Source organism: Eublepharis macularius, chromosome 4, assembly GCF_028583425.1.
Source record: "Eublepharis macularius isolate TG4126 chromosome 4, MPM_Emac_v1.0, whole genome shotgun sequence".
Classification (NCBI taxonomy): Eukaryota; Metazoa; Chordata; class Lepidosauria; order Squamata; family Eublepharidae; genus Eublepharis; species Eublepharis macularius.
The window spans coordinates 124,166,559-124,187,127 of NC_072793.1; positions in this window are offsets into that span (position 1 = coordinate 124,166,559).

Sequence of the window (20,569 nt, forward strand, 5' to 3'; positions counted from 1 at the left end):
CAATGCCCACCCCTGGTCACCTGGCCAGAATCAGGCACAGAGCAGGAGCCAATACCCGCCCTCCCTTCACCCATCTGAGACCAGGAGTGGAGCAGGCGTCAATGTCTGTCCCCCCCTCATATGGCCAGAATCAAGCACGGAGTAGGCAATGCCTGCCCCCTGTCTTTAGCTGGCCAGGATGAAGAATGGAGCCAGAGGCTATACCCACCCCCTTTTACCTGGCCAGGATCAGGAGTGAACCAGGTGGTAATGCCCGCCCCCTTCAGGAGTGGAGCAGGTGGCAATGCCCATACTCCCTTCATGTGGCCGGAATCAAGCGTGGAGAAGGTGGCACTGGCAATACCTGCCCCCTGCCTTTAGCTGGCTGGGATCAAAAGCAGAGCTTGAGGCAATGCCCACCCCCCTTCACCTGGCCTGGATCAGGAGCAAAGCAGGAGGCAATGCCTGCCCTCCTTCACCCAGCCTGGATCAGGTGCACAGCAGGTGGCAATGCCTGGCCCCCAACTTCACCCATCAGGGATCAGAGCAGGTGGCATTGCCCACCCCTGCTTCACCCAGCCAGGATCAGGCACGGAGCAGGCGGCAATGCCCGCCTCTTCACCCAGCCGGGATCAGAAGTGGAGCAGGTGACAGAAGGCTCAGAGGGATTCTGAAGACAGAGCACTTGGATCCAAGTAAGCATATACAATTTGACTGGGGCAAAGCCAGAGTAATTATAGGGCAAACTATGCCCTGAGGCTGGAGAGTGACTTCAGCTCATGAAACAAAAGATCTATGTGGTGGTTTCCAAGGATGGACAAAAAGTTTGAGTAACTTCGATTGGCATGCCTCAGTGGGACAAAGGAGTTAGCTTGCCTGTTCCCAGTGCCTGACAAAGAAACTGTAAATTTAATTAAGTGCCTCCAGAGCTTGCTGAGGACATTAGAGTTTTGATTAAATGTTCCCAGGAAGAACTTAAACGTATCAGAACTGATTGATGGCCCTAGATTGAGGGATAGGGCTCTAGCCAGAATGGGAAGAAGGAAATTGGAATGTCTGAGGGGAGTTGCCTCAAGTGCCTTTCTTGTCAAGGAGCTGCACATTCCACGGCTTGGGCGGGTCGGAGTCAATAACACCTAATCACTTGGCATTCCATTCACATGGCATATGCATTCCAGTCTCCCAGGTGGGAGCCGGCAACATTTTACCCAGCTAGGCACCTGGCTTACTGTGACATGAAGTGCATTAGTTAAGGCCTTATGATTTCTTTCAATCATAAGCAGATATGAAAACGGCGGAGAGCTAGGAGGACTGCTCACTCTGTGGGCATGGCTGAGGTCCAGCTGCCTGGGCAACTGCAGGAGAATGGTGAGTTGGCTGGGTGGCTGCAGGCTGTTCCCCAGGGTTGTGCCTGGGCATCAGCTGCTGCTGTCCTAATGGTGAAGGTGGCCTGGGGCTCTGTAGAGGCACCTGCAACTAAGGTACTGACAGAGGCAGCACTGTAGGGCCTGAGGATGAAGCCTACTTCTGGAGGGCTGGAGGAGGAGGGGTGGACAGGAGGATGGTATTTCCGGACAGGTCTTTAGTGAATGGTGGAGGATGTGTTTCACAAAGTGAATAAGAGAGCTGATGATCACAACAGATTTTTACGTTTTTTTGCAGTAATCTCCTTGGGCAAAGTGAACAGGTGCAAGACAGGGCAGGACTGCTGTATTTGTAGAAGTTGTGTAGCACTGGAAAATATGAGCAGCTTGCTTCAGGAATGAGAAGGGAATGCTGAAGTGCCAAGTTGTTCTCTTCCACAGAAATATTACAAGGACAGAAGCCCTGTCCTCTTTCACATCTCACCACAACTACAGAAAAGGTCTTTTGCACTGGGACACTCTGTATGAAAGTCAGGGTTGTGGAAGTTCTCATTATGCTCTTGGCTACAAAGTTAATAGAAGCTTCAGCATTCCCAGCTGTTATTTCCCTGACAGACAGATGTTGGACCTTTCAGAAGGCCAAATTCCAGGTTGATCTCACAAAAGCTTGCTTCTGCTTTATTCGCAGAAGCTGCTGAACTTTCAGGACACTCAGAATGGAATGAGCCATCCCCACGCTGGAGTGCATCATCAGACTCACACACCCGTTTCACACAGCCTCTGTAGACCGTTTTGGCTGCTGGTTGCGAGTGGATTTTTTTTGTACCATTTCAGACCAAACCAGTTTAACTGCTGTTTGCTGACAGGTTTTTTTTTTTTTACCTTTTCAGACAAACCGGCTAGTGTCCCAGTTGCAATGTGCGGTTGAGCTCCCCCCCCCCATTGTTTTCCTCATTCTCAAGTTTTCAGTGCACTTCCCATTTGCTGCAGAGTGCTGTTTGAAATGTCTGTAGCACTTCCAATAGTGCCACCTTTTTTATTTACCAACCCAGTTCCAGTACATTCTTTTTTGATTGTATATAGATTAGCTCTATTGTGCTACAGCATTGTAATGACAGTTGTAGTTGGCTCCCTGGATTCCAAGCTTTCATTGTCTTAAAAACAGTAAGTATCTAGCCCCTTCCATTGCAGAGATGGAAGGGGATAGAGTGCTTATATCTCCATAAGGGAAAGGGCTAGAGAGCTACTTTTTAAAAAATGAAAGCTGAGAATCCAGAGAACCTGTGTTATTTATCATTACAATGCTATAGTGCTATAGTGATATTTTTGCCTATTATTTAAAAAATGCAAAAGCCCTGATGGCAGGGGGAGGTAGTCACTTCCCACACCCCCAAAAAGTGGCATTTTTTTAAATGGCCACAGCGGTTCACACACAGTTCATAAATGCAGAACAGATGTAAATGCTATTTGAAACTGCAGCCCCCACATCATGTTACACAAAATCAGGGCAGCAACAGATAACAAATGGGTTAAATGGAAACGTGGAATGAGCCCTGCACCATTATCTGCATTTCCTCCCCAAGGCCTCCTGGACACAGTTCAAGCACTGATTTTATACTACAAATCTCTCAACAGTGTGCGTCCTGGATACACTGGCTCTCGTCCATGTGCCATTGAACAGCAGAGAACATCTTAATTATTCCATCCATGTACCATTTTTGAATAAGAAGAACGGAGAGAACCTTTTCTGCAGCTAAGGAACTCTCTTCTCCTGGAGGTTCACAGAAGTCTAAGCACCATTGCAAAGCCTATGAAATATATCTGTCTGACACAGCCAAGAGGGTGGGTTAACTGAGAAGGAAATTACAGTATTGTTTGCTTAATTAGTGCCCTCAGTGTACTGTATAGCTCCAGTGAGCACCATGGTACCCAATGTGCTTCTTGACATCCACTTGGTTATTGAGTCTTAGCAATAAAATCCAAAGAGTCTTGAAGGGAACCAGGCAAAAATGAAGCTTTGCATCAGTCCCTACCAGTTGTTTGATTAGCATATTACTGAGATCCTCCCAGGCAAGAGTGTCATAGCTGTGCAGCCTCAACTTAAGTTTATACATAGATGTCATAGATGTCTTTATGTCTCTTGGTTTGGTAACCCCTCTAGTTTCATTGCAAACTGAAACCAAATAACATCTTTTCTCTGAAGCAAAGAATCAGTCCTTCTCTCCCAGCAGCCATTTTGTGATTGTCCATGCCTTTGAGCAGTCATTTTGTGGTGGCACTCACTAAACTTTCTCAACAGTCCAAGTGGGCTTACAGACTCAGTAAGGTGGGTGACAGCTGCTTTATAGAGTATTAGAAGACCGGTCCCTTCCCTAGAGAGTGAATATTTTATCTTCAACGATGTCCATTTGATAACTCATTGTATGGAGGGAGGGGGCAACTGATGCCTCTCAGATCCCTCCGCTGATCCTCTGTAAGCCTTTCTGTGACATCTTACTCAAGAACTCTGCTGCCTGCTTGAGCCTCCCTACTTTCTGTCTGATTACTCACAAACACATGATGGTGCCTTATACCGAGTCAAACCACTGGTCCATCAAGATAAGTATTGCCTACTCTGACAGTCAGTCCGGTGTCTTAGATGAAGATCTTTCACATCACTACTCCCTGATCCTTTCAATATGATATACTAAGGATTTAGCCTGGGACTATATATCCAACTACTCAGAGGCATTCTCTTTTTTTGTGAATACTTTATACATTCCAGAATTGAAGGCAGTCATTGAAGGCACTGTTCTTCCTAGCATGAATCTAATGCTCTAATCAAGCAAACAAACTCATCTCATTGACAATATCTTGGTAATCTTATTCCATGAGAGACTATATGGCAGAAAGCAGATATATTCATTTAAATATAAAATATCACAAGTATTCAGAAACACACATGAAAGAGTGGTCTTTGATGTGAGGCAGGCTGCTGTCTCAGAAGGTGTGGACAGCTGCCAAATAAAGTGTGAGTCAGAGATGGGTCAGCCTTTGCTGTACTTATTTTGTTCAATTTCATGATATGCATTATCCATTTGTTTTTATTATATTTGTTTTTGTTTGCCATTGACTTCATGGGAAACATTTCTTGCTATAATAGGTTAGAGTCAGAGTGTGGTTTGCACTAATGGAATGCACCTCTGTCAACAGAATGGAACTTTCTCACCTCCCCTGCCCCCATGCACCCCAATGATCTCCCCAGTTGGATAAGGGATCATATCAAGGCATTCAGTGGCATTCAGTGGTTGCAGAGGGAGGAGAAAAATTCCATTCCCTTGACAGAAAATTTAGTTTGGATCCCATCCAATGCCTTCCTTTCCAGCTGAAGTGGATGAAGTTTTTAGGGACTGACCCAAGGGATCTGCACTGCCAAACTGCAGACAGATAGGAGAAGAGAGCCTTCGTTTTAGAGGCAATTAAAGGCAAGACACACGGAAATGACTAACATGTATGGCAGTTCTTTGTTTTTTGCTGTTAACATTACTTTTGTTACCTAAATGAGGCTGTTTCCCCACGTCTTAAAAATAGCGCCCACTCACGGAACACTGGCAGCTCTTTCTCATGATTTCTGATGTCACCGTTTTCAAAACGGAGGAAGGCAGTTATGATTCCCATTTTTGTGGCACAAAAACAGAATCATAATTGCTTGCCTCCATTTTGGAAATGGTGATGTCAGAAATCACATGAAAGAGCCGCCGTCATTCTGTGAGTGAGGTGCTCTTGTTAAGATGTGAGAAAATAGCCTTAGTAGAATAAATGGCAGAGGGGAGTTGGATTCGGGTTTTGAGTAGATTAGAAATGAAGGTGTATCCCTACTGTGGGCACCTCTTTGTCCAAAAGGAGAGTGCTTACTTATTTCCAGTCAGAACACAATAGGAGGCTGCATTTCCTTCTACAACTGTTGATTATCTCTGCCAGGGGTTATTGAAGCTGTCATTTTTTGGATGGAGGAGGTTGTGGGTTCTCCCAGGACCCCTCTGTGGGACCCATATGAGCAGCTTCCTTTTTTCTATTTCCCCGGATCTTGAATTTGGGCCTAGCAGAGCCACGGTTCTTGCCCTAGATAAAATACTTGTATCCTTTAATGCCCTAGCCAACAAGGCCTGACTTTTCTTTTCTTAAAGGCTGGCAATATCACTCACTTTGAGAGCACCTCACTGTTAAAGTGATTCTGTACGGTTTTGCCACCATGGATTGGGCTCTCTTTACTTGGCCAGAAGAGCATAATATGATCATCAGGTACCAAGGCACCACTATCTTTTCCCTGTTCTTTATTCTCAGTTGACATGGTAGCTTGTAGCTGTTCAGGGTGGGAGAGTAGGTGCCCTGAAACAGAACAGTATTCCTACTACCAAGGAAGATATCTGTGTATTTTACTGGGAAATTGTTACTATTAAATAACCAACATTTTCCACTTTTCAAAAATCCATCTTTTATCCACTGGGGACTTACACATTATCAGGGCTGGGGGCGGGGAGGGGAGCAATAGGGAGTCCTGATGAGTCAGCCAAGATATTAGAAGCTTTTTCATTTCTTTCTATTTTTTTCCACTGGATCATGCTGAGCCTTCCTAGATGAAAAGACGACAAGCTATCATCTCTTTACACTTAGTGAACTCCCAGGAGCAAACAGGGAAGAACATAATTAGACCAAATGTTGATACAATAAACCTCAATGGAATGCAAACTGGGAAGTAATTCTGGCATTTGCCCGCCTCCCCAAAATATTGATGGCATCCTGGTGGAAAATTCCATTATAGTAATGCAGAATTACTTCACAACCACCCCAGCAGTGGCAGCAGTAGCTCTTCTCTTTTTGCTCTGTAAATAATAATAATAATAATTTAAAAACCTTCAAGGCAAGACTGTATTCTCGATCACCAGTTTATACAGCTGGAATGTGTTCCCAGCAAACAATGAAGTCAATGGCCCTGTACTTAGGAATGTAAATCAGGAGGGTTCCCTGGGTAAGATTTGATTGCTGGGCTGTAAACCTCTTCATGCTTACTTGGGAGTAAACCACCTACCAAAAATAGAAGTAAGGCAATGCCTTTATTAGGGCCAAGTAAAACATCACAAAGTAATAAGCAGGCTCTTGAGTTCACTAGAGCTTGTCTTCAGGCACGATGTTCAGTAAAACACAAGAAAGGAGTGAAAAAGATGTTGGTATGATTAAAAGCCCAAGGCTGCAATCTGTAATGGTCTAAAGATGGATCAGAGGGGGACCTTATATAGGCTAGGTGCAAAAAAAGATCTCAGGTTACTACCAAGGCAACAAGGGCAAAGACATATTTCCTGCTCTCACTTGTTAAAATATAAAAGGCAGCAGTCATTTGGCTGTCTCCCCTGCACTAATGGGAACCCATAATTAGTGGGTCCCTTTTAAAGCAAAAAGTAGAAATTTAAAAAGAAAAAAATGTTATATATTTAGTAAACATTTATCCTACTCTTTCTTCAAGGAGGTCAGGCCTGCATACATACCCTTCTTCATTTATCCTCTTGGTTACCTAGGGTTCCCAGGTCCATTCGTTCCCCCGGGGGAAGACTGGGACGCTGGTTCCCACCTAGCTCTTCCATGCGTGTGCGCACACTCCTGGCTGGCGTGATGACATCACTTCCAGGAGTGATGTCATCACGCGGGTCAAAGGGCGGCCTGGCACCCTTTGACCAACCCTGTAATCACCCCAAGTGGCTGAATCGCCCCACCGCAGGGTACAATTCAGCCCTAAATGGGCCTGATGTGGCCTGAAACAGGAGCATGCCATGCTTCCCGAGGGGGGCACTCTGGGGAGCACCCCCCTTGCTGGCCATGCAAGTGGGGTGGGGATGAGAAGGTGGGAGAAGGGGATCCCCCACCCTGGGCGGGGGAATGGCATCCCTATGGTCACCCTATGCAGAGAGAGGAAGGATGTCGGCCTCATGGTCACGCAGCAAGTCCCATGCAGATTAACAGATCTGAACCTGAGTCTCAAAGATCTGAGTCTGCCACTTTAACTACTATACCATGCTGGCTTTCTATATCAGCAATGCTGGAGATCAGTTTTCAGCGAAGAGGGGAAGAGTTAATAAAAACAAATCTATGCAATGTTGGATGATATTCTTCCCTTTTCATAGGCCCAATCCCATAATTAAATAGTAGAAAGTCATCTTCCCATTCAGCTCCATCGGACTTACTTCCAAATGCTCTGCTGCTTGGATCCCACAGAGCATTTCCACAAATGGAGGGGGGGACAATTTTTGCTGATTTCCCCCTCCTGCTGCAGACCTCCTGACTCCCCCATTGTGCTGTTCTCAGAGTTTTCCGTCCCCAATCAGCAGCAATTGGAGTGCATTTTGGGCTATGCTAGGAGGCAGAGAAGTCCTGCTTTGCTGATGGTAGGGATTTCCATAAGCAGAGATTACCGCTGGATCCAAATCATAAACAGGATTGATCCTATCCCTTGCCCACTTATTTAGCAGTAAGCCTTAACACATTCAATGGCCTTATGTCTAGGGAAAACATTTATAGTTAGGATTATACTTTAAGGAAGTACACAAAACACATATGGGATAACCCTAGCCATTCAAAATAGCATCCACAGTCTATTAGTGCCCCCTTCTCTGATCCTATTGGTTAATAATGAGAGGCTGGATTGCCAAGAAACGAACTGGAAATTCTTGTTACAAGCTATAGTGAATGCACTTTCAGTCTGTGAAATATACACCTGATTTTTATTTATATGTGCATTAATTCTCATGTTACGTTCAACACATGTAGTCCACAATGCTTGATCGAAACCCCACATTTATCCAAGTACCAGTTTCTAGTTTCATTTGTAAAGTGAGCATGTGTGAGTTCTTTCTTACCAAAAGATGGGCACATGTACAGGTAGGATTTACATGTATACACTGAAAAATATGAATAGGGCTTTAGTCTCAGATGAGCAGGAGCAACTTTGAGTTACTCATTCATGAAAGAATGGGATCATCCATGTGCTTAAAGGAGTTTATAACTTTACATGCCTAGAGAAAGGTCCACAGTTTCTGGGGTTACAGCCAGGAGCAAATCAAGCCTTTATTACTATGAGAACTCACATTTCCTGCATCATGATCCATGTCAAGAAGCTTGTGTGGGGTGGGGGGGGAGGGTAGGCTAGAGTATAGCAGGGTAGGCTTGGCTATCAGACAAGAAGGCTGCCCAGAGCTCTGCCCAGCAGGCACCTACATAGAATTACAGCACAATTCTATGTAGAAATCAATGGGCTTAGACTGGAGTAATTCCACATATGATTACATTGAGTGAGACCACGAGTCTAATCTGAACTTCAGTGGCTCCCCAGGTCTCAGGTGGAGGTCTTTCCCATCACTAACTGCCTGATTCTTTTAACTGGAGATGCTAGGGAATGAAACTAGGCCTTTCTGCACACAAAGCAGATGCTCTACCACTGAGCCCTGCTAGATCTCCATTAAACATTTAGCAACAAAATTTTATTCTTCATTTAAAGAACTCAAGGAGAAATACATGATCTCATTACAACCCTATGAGGTAGGCTAGATTGAGAGAGCAAGTGACTGGCTTGAGGTCACCTAATGGACTTCATTGATGAATAAGGCTTTGGACTTAGGTCTTCTAGTCAGACACTCTAATCACTACATCACAATGGCCCTCATGATCTCTTCCTTGTACTCATGAAATCGTGAAAATATCATTTAAATGTTTTAAGATCTGAGGGTGCAAAACAGAAAGATGTCTGAGACTTCGTTTCACAGATTTCCCAGTTAGTAAATGCAGTTTGCGTTCTAACATTTTCCTCAACCACGGTACTAAGAAATTACTTGAAAAGAAAAAAGAGAGTGTAATTCACATACAGAAAGATTATGATTGAAAATTTCATCCCTCCCAATTACACCCTAGTAAAAATAAAATTGTGAGAATTATGAATAGGACACACAAAAAATGGATATATCTTCCATTAATCCAAGATGAAGAGTCTACATTTACCAATCTAACATTAAGAGGAAAAGGAGATATAGGAAGATAACGTCTCATCTTAAAACTATGTATTTCAACAAACAACTACAAAAATACAGCTGGAAAACAGATAACTCTGTAATAATCCAATTCCCAACAAAGAGTATTTTGAAATTAAGCTCAGTAGGTAACTTCAAATATCTAGTAAATATTCATGGTGAAGGCTGATGCTACCTTTTTTAATTTATTTTTTAAAACATAGTATTTGCTATGTCTGTAATGAAGTGTGGTAATCAATCTGTTTTGGAAGTCTCCCCACAATATCTCTTAGGAATGGATAGGGGGAAACATTTGCTCTTAGAAAATGGGAACCATCCTGGATGATGTTAATGAGGAGTACAGAAGGAACTGTATTGCAGAATCAGAGCAGGTCCAGATGCCGGCTGCTTCTTCCGCTCTGTTTGAAACCAATAGCCTAGCGTTTTTCTTTTAATGGAACGCTAGTGACACCAAGTGGCTGGCCCTTTCTGTGTGTCCAAATCTGCACTGATTGATTTGGAAGATCTACTGAAGTCTCTTTTTTAGAAATTGACATTGGCAATGGGCAAGATATGGAAGGGTCTGCACGCTCAAGTCACCTCAAATGACACTGTACTCCCTAAATTTTCTTTCAGGAGGACTCCAGTTCCAGTTCAATACTTGGTTGTAGCTTATCTGTACCTGCCTAGCTAAATGCTCTCACTTCTTAAGGGTATATAAGTAGCTGAATATAATATATGCAGTCTGATTCAAATCCATGAAATCACTGTATTGCCATAAGCAAGTTACTATCACCCTTAGCCTCCTACCCTTATCATCCTTACTTATATACCATAATACACTGTATACTGAAATGTCTCTGAAATTCACTGTACTAACTCACACTGTGTAATCTGCCTTGAGTCTCAGTGCAAAGGGTGGACTATAAATCATGTAAACAAACAAATAAATACAAGTAAGACTTTTTGTGAGGATTTCTAAAACAATGTACTCAAGCAGCCTCTGTGTCAAGTAACAGCACCTCTCCAGAGCTTCAGTCTTTCTCTAAGACATACTGCTGCCCAAGATCTGCTTTGTTTGACAATGCTAGGAAATTACTCTAGAGCTTCATAATGCAAAGCATCTACTTTGCTACTAAGACAAGGGTGCTCAGACTTGTTAAAGCTACAGTCACCACCACAAAATAGCTGCCAGGGCCAGTACTGCCTTGGCAAATGCCGGGAGATTTTGAGGGTAGTGCTTAGGGAGGATGTGATGCCACTTTCTGCTGAAGCTCTAGGATTTCCCGCTAATCTCTATTGAAGACCATAGAGATATGGAGAAAATCCTAAAGCATCACTACAGGAACCATTTTCGGCCATTTTTTCCTCTCCTCTCCACTGTTGAAGTGGTGTGGGGTAGGAGTAAGGGATAGAGAGAAAGGGGGCAAAGAAATGGGAAGGTTGGAATATGAAAAGTGGCAAAGATTAGAAAGGGCAATAGTATGTATGATGGAGAAGGACAAGGGGAAGAAGGAAAGATGAAATGGGATAAAGAAGGAATATGGGGAAAGTCAGAAATGGGGCAGTAAGTATGTGCCACATTATGGATTGCTGCACTAACCCATGTGCCCCTTCCCTGTTTTTAATTTGTAGATTGCTTGAGCTTGAACCAAGTGCCTCAAGACAAGTTTTCTGCAACAAAGCTGGCCTTTGAAATATATCAAAATTTGAAATATCTTTGAAAATATATCCATAGTTTTGGTCACCCATAAGATTCAGTCTTGAAAGACTTGAGACTAACAGTGCAATCCATTAGCTCACAGAACACAAGCCAACACTCCATGCACATACACATTATTAAATTGCTAAGGATTTTGCTGCTTTGTGGGGCTGTAAAATTGCATCAGTTTCCTGCCAAGCCAGACTTCAGTATACACAACTTCTTAGTGCAATCCTAAACAGAGTTACACCCTTCTAAAGCCAACTGTAATGCAAAACTCCCAGTTTTGCCTTGAGCAAGTCACTCTCTCCCAGCCCGCTCCTCCCCTGTAAATGAGAACAATCATACATCATTAGACATGATTACCATAAAAAATGACATTCAACAAAATCATAAACACATAAAAATACATTGAGAACCACTTAAACTAAAAATATCAATAGACCCAGTCAACAAAGCAGCAGGAAAAAAAGTAATAAAACAGGAGAATAAAACATGGGTACCACCATGGGTATGAATAAAAATTGCATTATGCATGTCAGCAGTAAAACAGGAATTTATTAACTCTTTCTGCTGAATATATTCAGAAAATTGAGCCATCACAGCTCTCTGTTAGATATCTCAACCAGCCATTCTTTCACTGTAGAGGAGTTAAGTTTGAACCCATTTTTCTATGGTGGTTAAAAAATTTCATAGTATTTCTTTGGAATGGTGGTAGAGAGTGCTATCAAGTCATGGTGACCCCTGATGGGGTTTTCAGGGTAAGAGACTAACAGAAGTGGTTTGCCATTGTCAGCTTCTGCAACCCTAGTCTTTGTTGGAGGTGTCCCATCCAATAACTAACCAAGGCTGACCTTGCTTAATTTCCGAGATCTGATGAGATCGGGCTCACCTGGGCTATCCAGGTCAGGGCATTTCTTTGGAATAGTCCTTTTTAAAAGAAATACTAGCAAATCCTTTGGTGGTGGCTCCATTTCAAAATTTGTCATCTGACAATCATGTTCAACATTGGTTCCCCTCAGTTGTTTTGGACAGCAGAGCACTCCTACCAAACATGAAAAGCAACCTACAAATGATAACATTGCCAACAATTATTGTTGCTATTTCAATGCATCAAGCTTCACTGATACAGCGTTAGATAACAATACACTACTTTGCAATCATTTTGTCTAAAAATAATACAAGAGGAAACTACAAGACCTTGGGTAAATAATCAGTTGCCAGTCAGGGTCTGGCATGTTCCAGAGTTGTTTTTAATGAGTTTGGACAAGCTACAGATTAGGAACTAGGTTCATTCTGATGTTGGGGGACAAAACTCCAGCACTCTTAAGTTCAGGGTTATCGTGATCCATGTTTCTGATCTCTGCCAGTGTCTAATCTGACCTCCAAGCCTCTGAAGGGCATTACTAAGGAGAAATGCTAAGGACTATTTTGAGTTTGTTTTTCATTTTAATTTTCTCAGTGACTGGCGGTTAGCTCTTTTACTTAGCGGGAAGCTCTTCAGTCTCTCAAGGACTTTCTTCCCATTAAAGGGTCTAAAATGTTCTGTGGCAGGTCAAACTTCAGGTCAGATATCCTTGACCAAGATTCTTTTAGCATAATGGTTTCATCCCTTTTGTGCATTAACAAGTTCTTAAAGGCGCAGAATGTACTGCTGTGCTCATCCAATCCAATATTGCTTCATTTTGAGTACGCAGAATGTTGAACATGCAGGTGGCAGCAGAAGAACGCCTTTGTGGGGGGGGGGGAGAAAGAAAGAAAGAAAGAAAGAAAGAAAGAAAGAAAGAAAGAAAGAAAGAAAGAAAGAAAGAAAGAAAGAAAGAAAGAAAGAAAGAAAGAAAGAAAGAAAGAAAGAAAGAATACAGGCATGTAGCAGCTGTATTGTTTGTCTGGATCAAGTATTGCTTTTTGTAAAATGTCAGTTTCTGGGTGCTCATACATTAGCAATCCAGAAAGGAATTAGCCTGAAAATCATCCTTCTGTCACTAAATTTCCAAATGAGAGAAAAAGCAAGTCCAACCAGCTACACTGTAGAATTGCCAACTCCTGTGATTTCAGCAGCCAGCCAGCCGCTTTCATATTAATTTGCTGCCCAGAGTCCAATGAAATGTGTGGGTCCCCCCCCCCCTTTCATTTTCTTCTCTATGTACTTCATGCCCATCACATATTTCATCGTTGCATTCTGTGGTAAGCATGGGGTAGAGTTTGACTTGCCACTTCCAACATAACACACACATTTATAACTCCTGGTAGCTCATTCTGACAGCTGCTGGTGGTTGGATCTATAGTGTCCAATATTGTGGGTGCATTAGCATTTCATGCCTAGCTGCTTTTAGTGTATCCAGCAATAATGGTTTCCATTTAAGGCTGATGAGACATTTGCCTGTTAGAAAGAACAATCAGCAGCTGTTTCAGACATAACTCCCACAGCCTTGTATCCAATTGTTTGTTCTGATAGACAGGATTATTTTTCCTGTATCTCTTTGCTGGGGAGCTAGTCCAGTCTGATGGCTGGTATATTCCTTACATATAAGCATTCTTTCACCATTTTTTTTTTACTTTTTAGATGGGAAGTTGACGCACATTTCTTCAGCCATACCAAACACAGAGACATCTAAACCCATGGTTCCATAGTATGAGTGGAAGGACCCAGCAACTTTTTCGAGGCTAAGATGATGTGGGTCTGGTCATGATGGGAGATTTCCTGGGAATCCTATGTAAACCACTTTAACTTCTACAGTGGAAGAAAGGCAAAATCAAAATGAAACAAAGAAATAAACAACATTGTCCTGACGTTGCCATGGAAGGAGGAGAAAAATAGTTCTCAGTTAATGATTCCTGATCAAAATGGTGAGCTGCCATTTGTGCCAGAGGCTGGACTGTGCCACTATAGGATACATCCAAACTATAGCTCTCCTGTTCAACAAGGCATGAAGAAACTTCATGCCTTGTTGAACAGGAGTTAGGGCAGGCAAGCCCTAAAGTCCTATTCCTGAACAGACACAGCCTGTAGAACACCTTCAGTACCACTGATTTTCTCTAATGGGCTTAGAAAGCTTCTGTCTTATTGCCTACCTGACCCCAGTGCACCCACACCATATTTCCTTATGATAATGCATATGCACACACTCACAGAATCTAATTTACTTGCATTAATATAAAGCTTAACTGAGTGGAGCAGGTGAAGCCAAGCAACACTTAGAAATCATACAGAGTCTAGAAGAAAACATCAGAGTATAAATGGAAGTGTGTAGAAGACACTCATGGTGGTTACTGACCCAATTAATGGATGGCACAAGGGAATCAGCTTGGGGTCTGAGATTTCAGGCAGGGCAAGGAACTAGGAGTCTTGAAAAGATTTTGGAAGACTGACTTGAAGATAAGCCTTAAAAGCTTCCTTGGGATTTTTTTCACTATCAACATCTGCCATGTTACTCAGGACATTTAAGAATAATGAGGTTTGTTTCAAAGAATTTTTGGCAGCTTTCAGCAGCTGAAATAAATCTATTGTGGGAAAAGCTTTAGAGGTTAAGATCATAAATGGTTTTCATGACCTCTGGGGATCCACAGGTGTCAGCTTCATCCTCCCCTCCTGTCTCTCACCTGTTGTGACAGAGAAAATATTCTGACAGAGAAGAGAAAGATGTTACAAAGTGAGGTAGTAAGGGCAACAGAATGAGAAGAACCCCAGTGGTGTGATATCTCCTTTCCCTGAAATATGTAAGAAAATTAAAAGTCTAATCAGAAGCAACCCAATTCTCAAGAACTGCTATACTCTCTTACCTGACAGACTGGCTGGTATTGAGGTATTTGTCAGCATGTTTGGGAAGAGATCTTCACTGGTTCTCTGTTCCTGCTGGACTAGGAGACACAAAATGATTCTCTTGATCTACTCCCATTTCTTCTATTGTAGAATGCTGAAATCTTCATTTGCTCTGAGGTGACTGAAGTGATGTAGAAGACGATAGCCCTCCCCCAAAGTCTTTAATAGCTTCAAAGATGCAACAGGGGCATCTTTGACATTCTCTGTCTGCCAAAGCTTCTTCTACACAATCAAGGTTGTGAATCTGGTCACCCTACTTTGGATGTTACTGGGATTCTCTGAGGAGAGGGAATGAGAAATGTGTAGCTATGTCCTGACTATGGCTTCGAGGGTATATTTAGAATGTCCCAAAGCAAACCAAATTATATGCTCCAAAGTAGTTCAGTATATGATCGGTATATGACCCATAAGATTGGGATAATGGTTCATGCATTTTATTGGAAACCCATGATCATGTCCTAGCACTGAGCACAATCAGAAGCATGCAGGCCATAAGGATGAGGTCAACGAGACCTAGTCAGAGATTCCTTGCAGCAACACTGTGAGCTTCCTTAGATGATTTTCAGTAAAAACAAACATGTCCTTCCTCCCAACTATTCCAACCGTTCTCCAGAAAGCTTAGAACAACCTAGCTAATTATGAGATGAGGAAAGGGGGTGTGGGGTGTGGAGAGATTACCCATCATTAGTGAGGTGACCCATCACCAGGTTGCCAATAGGCCAGGAGAATTATGTCATGTCTCTTTAGAGTGTCCCTATTCAGGTGTAGCAATGGGCAGCTGAAACATTCCATGGAATGCAGGTAAATAAAATCCCATTAAGCTTCCATTAAATGGACAGGGCACCTTTTCTCCAGGTAGATGGCAACCCTACATGAGTTTACCTGCCAAGAAAACCCTGCATATATTCAGTGAAACCTCAATGTATTGCAGAGGATTCGGGGGTGGACACCTTATATGGAGCATTGGCCATCTTACTAAACCTCATTGTTGAGAGTATTACCCAGATCACACTCAAAACTCTCCTTAAGGTGCAAATTCTGAGGAAAGATTACCAATGGTGAACTACAGGTCTTTCAGGGAATTGTGTCAGCTGTACTGATTTTCCCATTGAAGAACCCCAATGAACTTTCACGGAACACCAGATCTCTCCAGAACATAGCTTGAAAAGTATTGTTCTTGAATTTTCTCAGCACTTCCGTACTTCAATTTTCCATTCAACTTTAGTGCCTGAAGGTCAGCAGACCCTTAAGAACAGCATAGAAGATAAAATAGGGTCTGCAGCGGGACAGGGAAAATCAGCAGAAATCACTACCCTCTCTTCTGCAAATGAAAATGCTGTTCTGTTGGAGGAACCATGTGGTTGGATACATGCCAGTGAGTAGAAGGTCATTAGAAAAGAAGGCCTTAGGAAAGAAAAAGCAGAAGAAACTGAGGTCTAGGAAAGGGGGTGGCAGAGGTTTACATAGGGGCAAGGCTGTATTATTCATAAGGCTTACTAGTAGGGTTGCCATCCCCCGCCTGGGGCAGGGGATCCCCCGATCCCACCCTGCTCCCACTTACCCACCTAGCGGGGGGCACGCTTCCTGGGGCGCTCCCTCCCCGGGGGGCGTGGGGTGCCCCTAGGTAGGGTGTGTGTTTCCACACCGTGAGAGCAGGCGACAGTGGTGGTGAAAGCAGGCCGCTCTTGATGCTGCCGCTGCTGCCAGCGTCACCTGCTTATGCCGCCACCGCTTGCTCTCGCGGTGCGGGAGCCGCAACACTGACAAAAGCGGCTTGCAGTGGTGAGAGCAAGTGGCGGTGGCAGTGACAGCAGCAGCAAGAGCGGCTCACTGTCGCCAGCGCCAACACCTCCCGCTGCCACCACTGCTTGCTCTCGCTGCTGCAGGCCGCTTTCGCCAGCACGGCGGCGGTGGCAGCAGGCGGCGCTGGTGACAGTGAGCTGCTCTCGCTGCTGCTGCCGCTGCCACCACCACAAGCAAGCTGCAGCAGTGGCAACAGGGAGAAAGGAGACACAAGCACTCTTTCTCCTGTGCGTGTGGCGATGTCAGTTCAAGTCCTGGGTTATAACTTATGGGCTTCTGGTGACTATGAATGCAGTGCCTCTGCCAGACTGTATTATGTCCTATCTAGTAGAGAATGAACAAGTTGTTACTTAATGAAGTGGGAGATGCCATAAACACAAGTTGGCCGTATTGCTGGACATCTGAAACTGCAAGTGCACTTAGATGCTTTAACTACTCAAGCCATCTCAGAGAGGTCTCTCCCCTTTCCCTCTGCAGTCTGAAATAAGTATTGAAATTATTTTAAGTTGATTTTTGCTAGATATGGCCAAAGTCAGCATGTTTAATCAGTGCATGAAAATTTGATAATTCAGCATCAGAGAAAAAAAAGATATCAAAAAGCATAATTTAATACATTCTCATTGAAAATGTTATGAATTGCACGTCCCCATGTTCTACATTCAACAACCCTAATTATCAAGGCAGTGCTGTCTGCTTTAGGAAGGTTATCTTCACAACCAGAAGGTCTTTATAACTCTTCTTAGTTACAAAAAAATGAAAACTCAGAGGTTTATTCCTATGTGGTAGTTAACAATGCAGACCTTAGCAGAGTTATATTCTCTAACACTATTTACTTCAGTGGACTTAGAAGGCTGTAACTCTGCTTAGGACAGCATTGCAAAGTCTAATGTAAAACACACAGAATAGAAGATACACTAGTTGTGTGAGGCAGTTTTGGATATACTGTAAAATTTAGTCAGGAGAACCTAAAGGGTTGTTTTCAGTTCACATACAGATACATTCCTTATGCTCTTATTCATTAGGTGGAAATTTCCAGTACTGAAAATTACAGTATTTGAGATGATGGTGGCAGATACAACGGTCATGTGTGTTTGCATGTGTGTGTGTTGCATCTATCTTGCCTATTTAATGCATGTAATTCAGGTAGAATTTTCTTTATTTAAACTATAAACTATAAACCATAACATAATAGCTACAAACTATAAACAATAAACATAGAGAATAAGAAAAAATACAACATTCTAAACATAAGACACACTAACAATACATATATTTATATAATTAAAAAGAAAGAAAAAAACCTAAATTACACTACAGGTTGAGTTCCGATTTTCTCCGCAACAAGTATATATCATTTCTAGAGTCACACTTATTCTAGGTTAGTCACAAAACCCCTCTTTTTTCTATTGTTCATGTTTCTTAATCCATAAATCCAGATGTTATCAAATCCTTGTTATTCGTTTCATGCAAAAAGTCTATAAATGGTTTCCATTCAGTCAAAAAGTTAACTAATGTTTTTTCTCTAATCAATACAATAAGTTTTGCTATATTTAATGCATGTAATTCAATGCTGGATGTTGCAGCAATCCAGGGATGAACATACATGTTTGTATGAACTGAAACTGAGAAGTATCAAGTGTCAAATCAGAAGGGCTTGTGCAACCTTTTGGACCCAGTTTGGCCACATATTTTGGGGGGGAAGACTGAACAACTGGTTATGTTGAAGCAGTGCTTTTTTTTTCTAAAAAAGAGGGGCCAGTACTCATGATGTTTATTCCCTGCTGGCTGAAAGAGGTGCTGTGAAAAGGGGTGATAGTACTGTTTACTGGTGCATACCACCAGGAAAAAACTCTGCATTGAAGTCCTTGTAAATGCTCCTGAGTATGCTTAGAATGTCCACTGCTGTCAGAGTGCAGCAATTGACCACCAGTTTAATGAACTGTCTGTGCTGAACAAATCTGGTGGGGTCCAGCAAAGCAACCCCAGGAAGATTACATTAAGTGCTGAGCTATTTCCCTAATCTTATGCACGAGGCAGTTTAAGTTTGACAACTCTGGAACTACTACAGAGTAGGCACAATAATGTGTTCTCACCTGTGTTTGTTTTTGTTTTGTTTTGTTTTTATTTTTAATAATTTTTATTTTTAACATCTAAAACAGTAAACTACAAAAAACTACAATAGTACAAGGGGAGGGAAAGAAGGGAAAAAAAGAGAGGGGGAAGGGGGGGTGGAAAAAAGGGGAAGGCAACTTACAAACACTAAACACTACACTTCAATGCTTTCCCTTCATACTGCCATGATTAAAAAATAAAGCTTAATAAAGTAATGATGGAATGGTTGATCTTACAAAATACAAATTACAATTCAAATTAAATCTCCCCCCCCCCCCCCCGGGCCTCGGACGCAGTTCTCTCTGAGCAGATACTGCCGCAGCGCTCGTTGCCTCCCCCCTCCCTTCAGGCTTCGAATCTTCTTCTTTTTGCTTGGTGTCTTGCCCAAATTCTTGATTTTTGACCACAAAATCCCTTAGCTGATCTTCCGAATTAATCTTGTAAGCTTGATCTTTATAACTAAACACGATTCCTTCCGGAAATAGCCATTTGTACTTTATGCCACGTTCCCTCAAAAGAGCTACCAGCTTTTTATACTTAAATCTTCTCTTCCGAACTAAAAATGGAACGTCCTTCAATATCTTGACTTTATTTCCCAGAAAGTCCAAATCCGCATTATATGAGTTATATAGGATATTGTCCTGGACCCTCCTGGATGAGAACTCTATAACAATCTCGCGAGGCAGCTGCCGCTTCATTGCATATTTTGAAGATGCTCGACGGACTCCCAAAATGGCGCTTTTTACTTCTTCTTTAGTTGCCCTCGCGGGTGTCGCTAAAAGTTCCGAGGAAGATCCCTTAAATCCTCGTTTTCCTCCTCTTTAACATTCTGGAGACGCAAAATGGTCTGTGTTCGCTCCACTTGCAGCCCAATCAGCTGGTTTCCCACCAACTTTAGCTCCTTGTTCGTTGCTCTCATAAGTGACGCATTTTCCCGAGCAGACTTCTCTGCCCCCCCCCCCGCTGCTTCCTTGATGGCTTTCACATCGCTCTCAATTAAGCCCACCCTTTGATCTGTTTCATTCAGCTTGTCAACAAAGTGTTTTATGGCTTCGATAACCGATCTTTTCACCAATTCCTCGAGCGACTCGCCTCTTCCCTGCAGGGCAGCCGAAACTGACTTGCCCAGAGCAGGACTCTGCTTTTTTGCTGCCATTTTAGGGGGGGGGGACCGCCAATCTTCCGAGACTCTGCGAGGGGGGAAAAATCCGAATCTTCTAAACTTCAGATCCCACCACTCCTTCACATGTGCTTGTAGTAACAGAAGGGATCCGCTTACTTACAGGCTTCCGCCTAGTCCTGTTCTTTGCCGTTTTCCATGGCCTGGCAGCACACGAGGTGCCACGCACGTCTGCCGGCCTCCATAGGGACAAACGGGCAATTTACCCCCGGCCTCGATCTGCCAGAGGGCTCTTCCCGTCGCGTCCCAGACCCAGACTCCCTCCCTGGGAGCCCTGGGGGCTAACCTTTGCAGATCAGCCGCCCGGTCAGGCTGCTCGGCCGCTTCTTCTCGGACCTGCCGAGAGGAGCATCCGACATGGCCACGAAAACAAAACCGAATCCGTGTTCTCACCTGTGTTTGGTTGCTTTCACTTCAAGTTTTTCTCCACTTGTGCTCTGTCTACCCAAGTGTTTCATCATCCAAAGCTCCTCAGTAAACCAAGGGGCTTTCAGGACTCCGTGGAAGGAACGAGGGCATTCAGGGGCAAATGTCCAGAGCCTGAGTCATCTCCATATTACATAGGTTTACCACGGC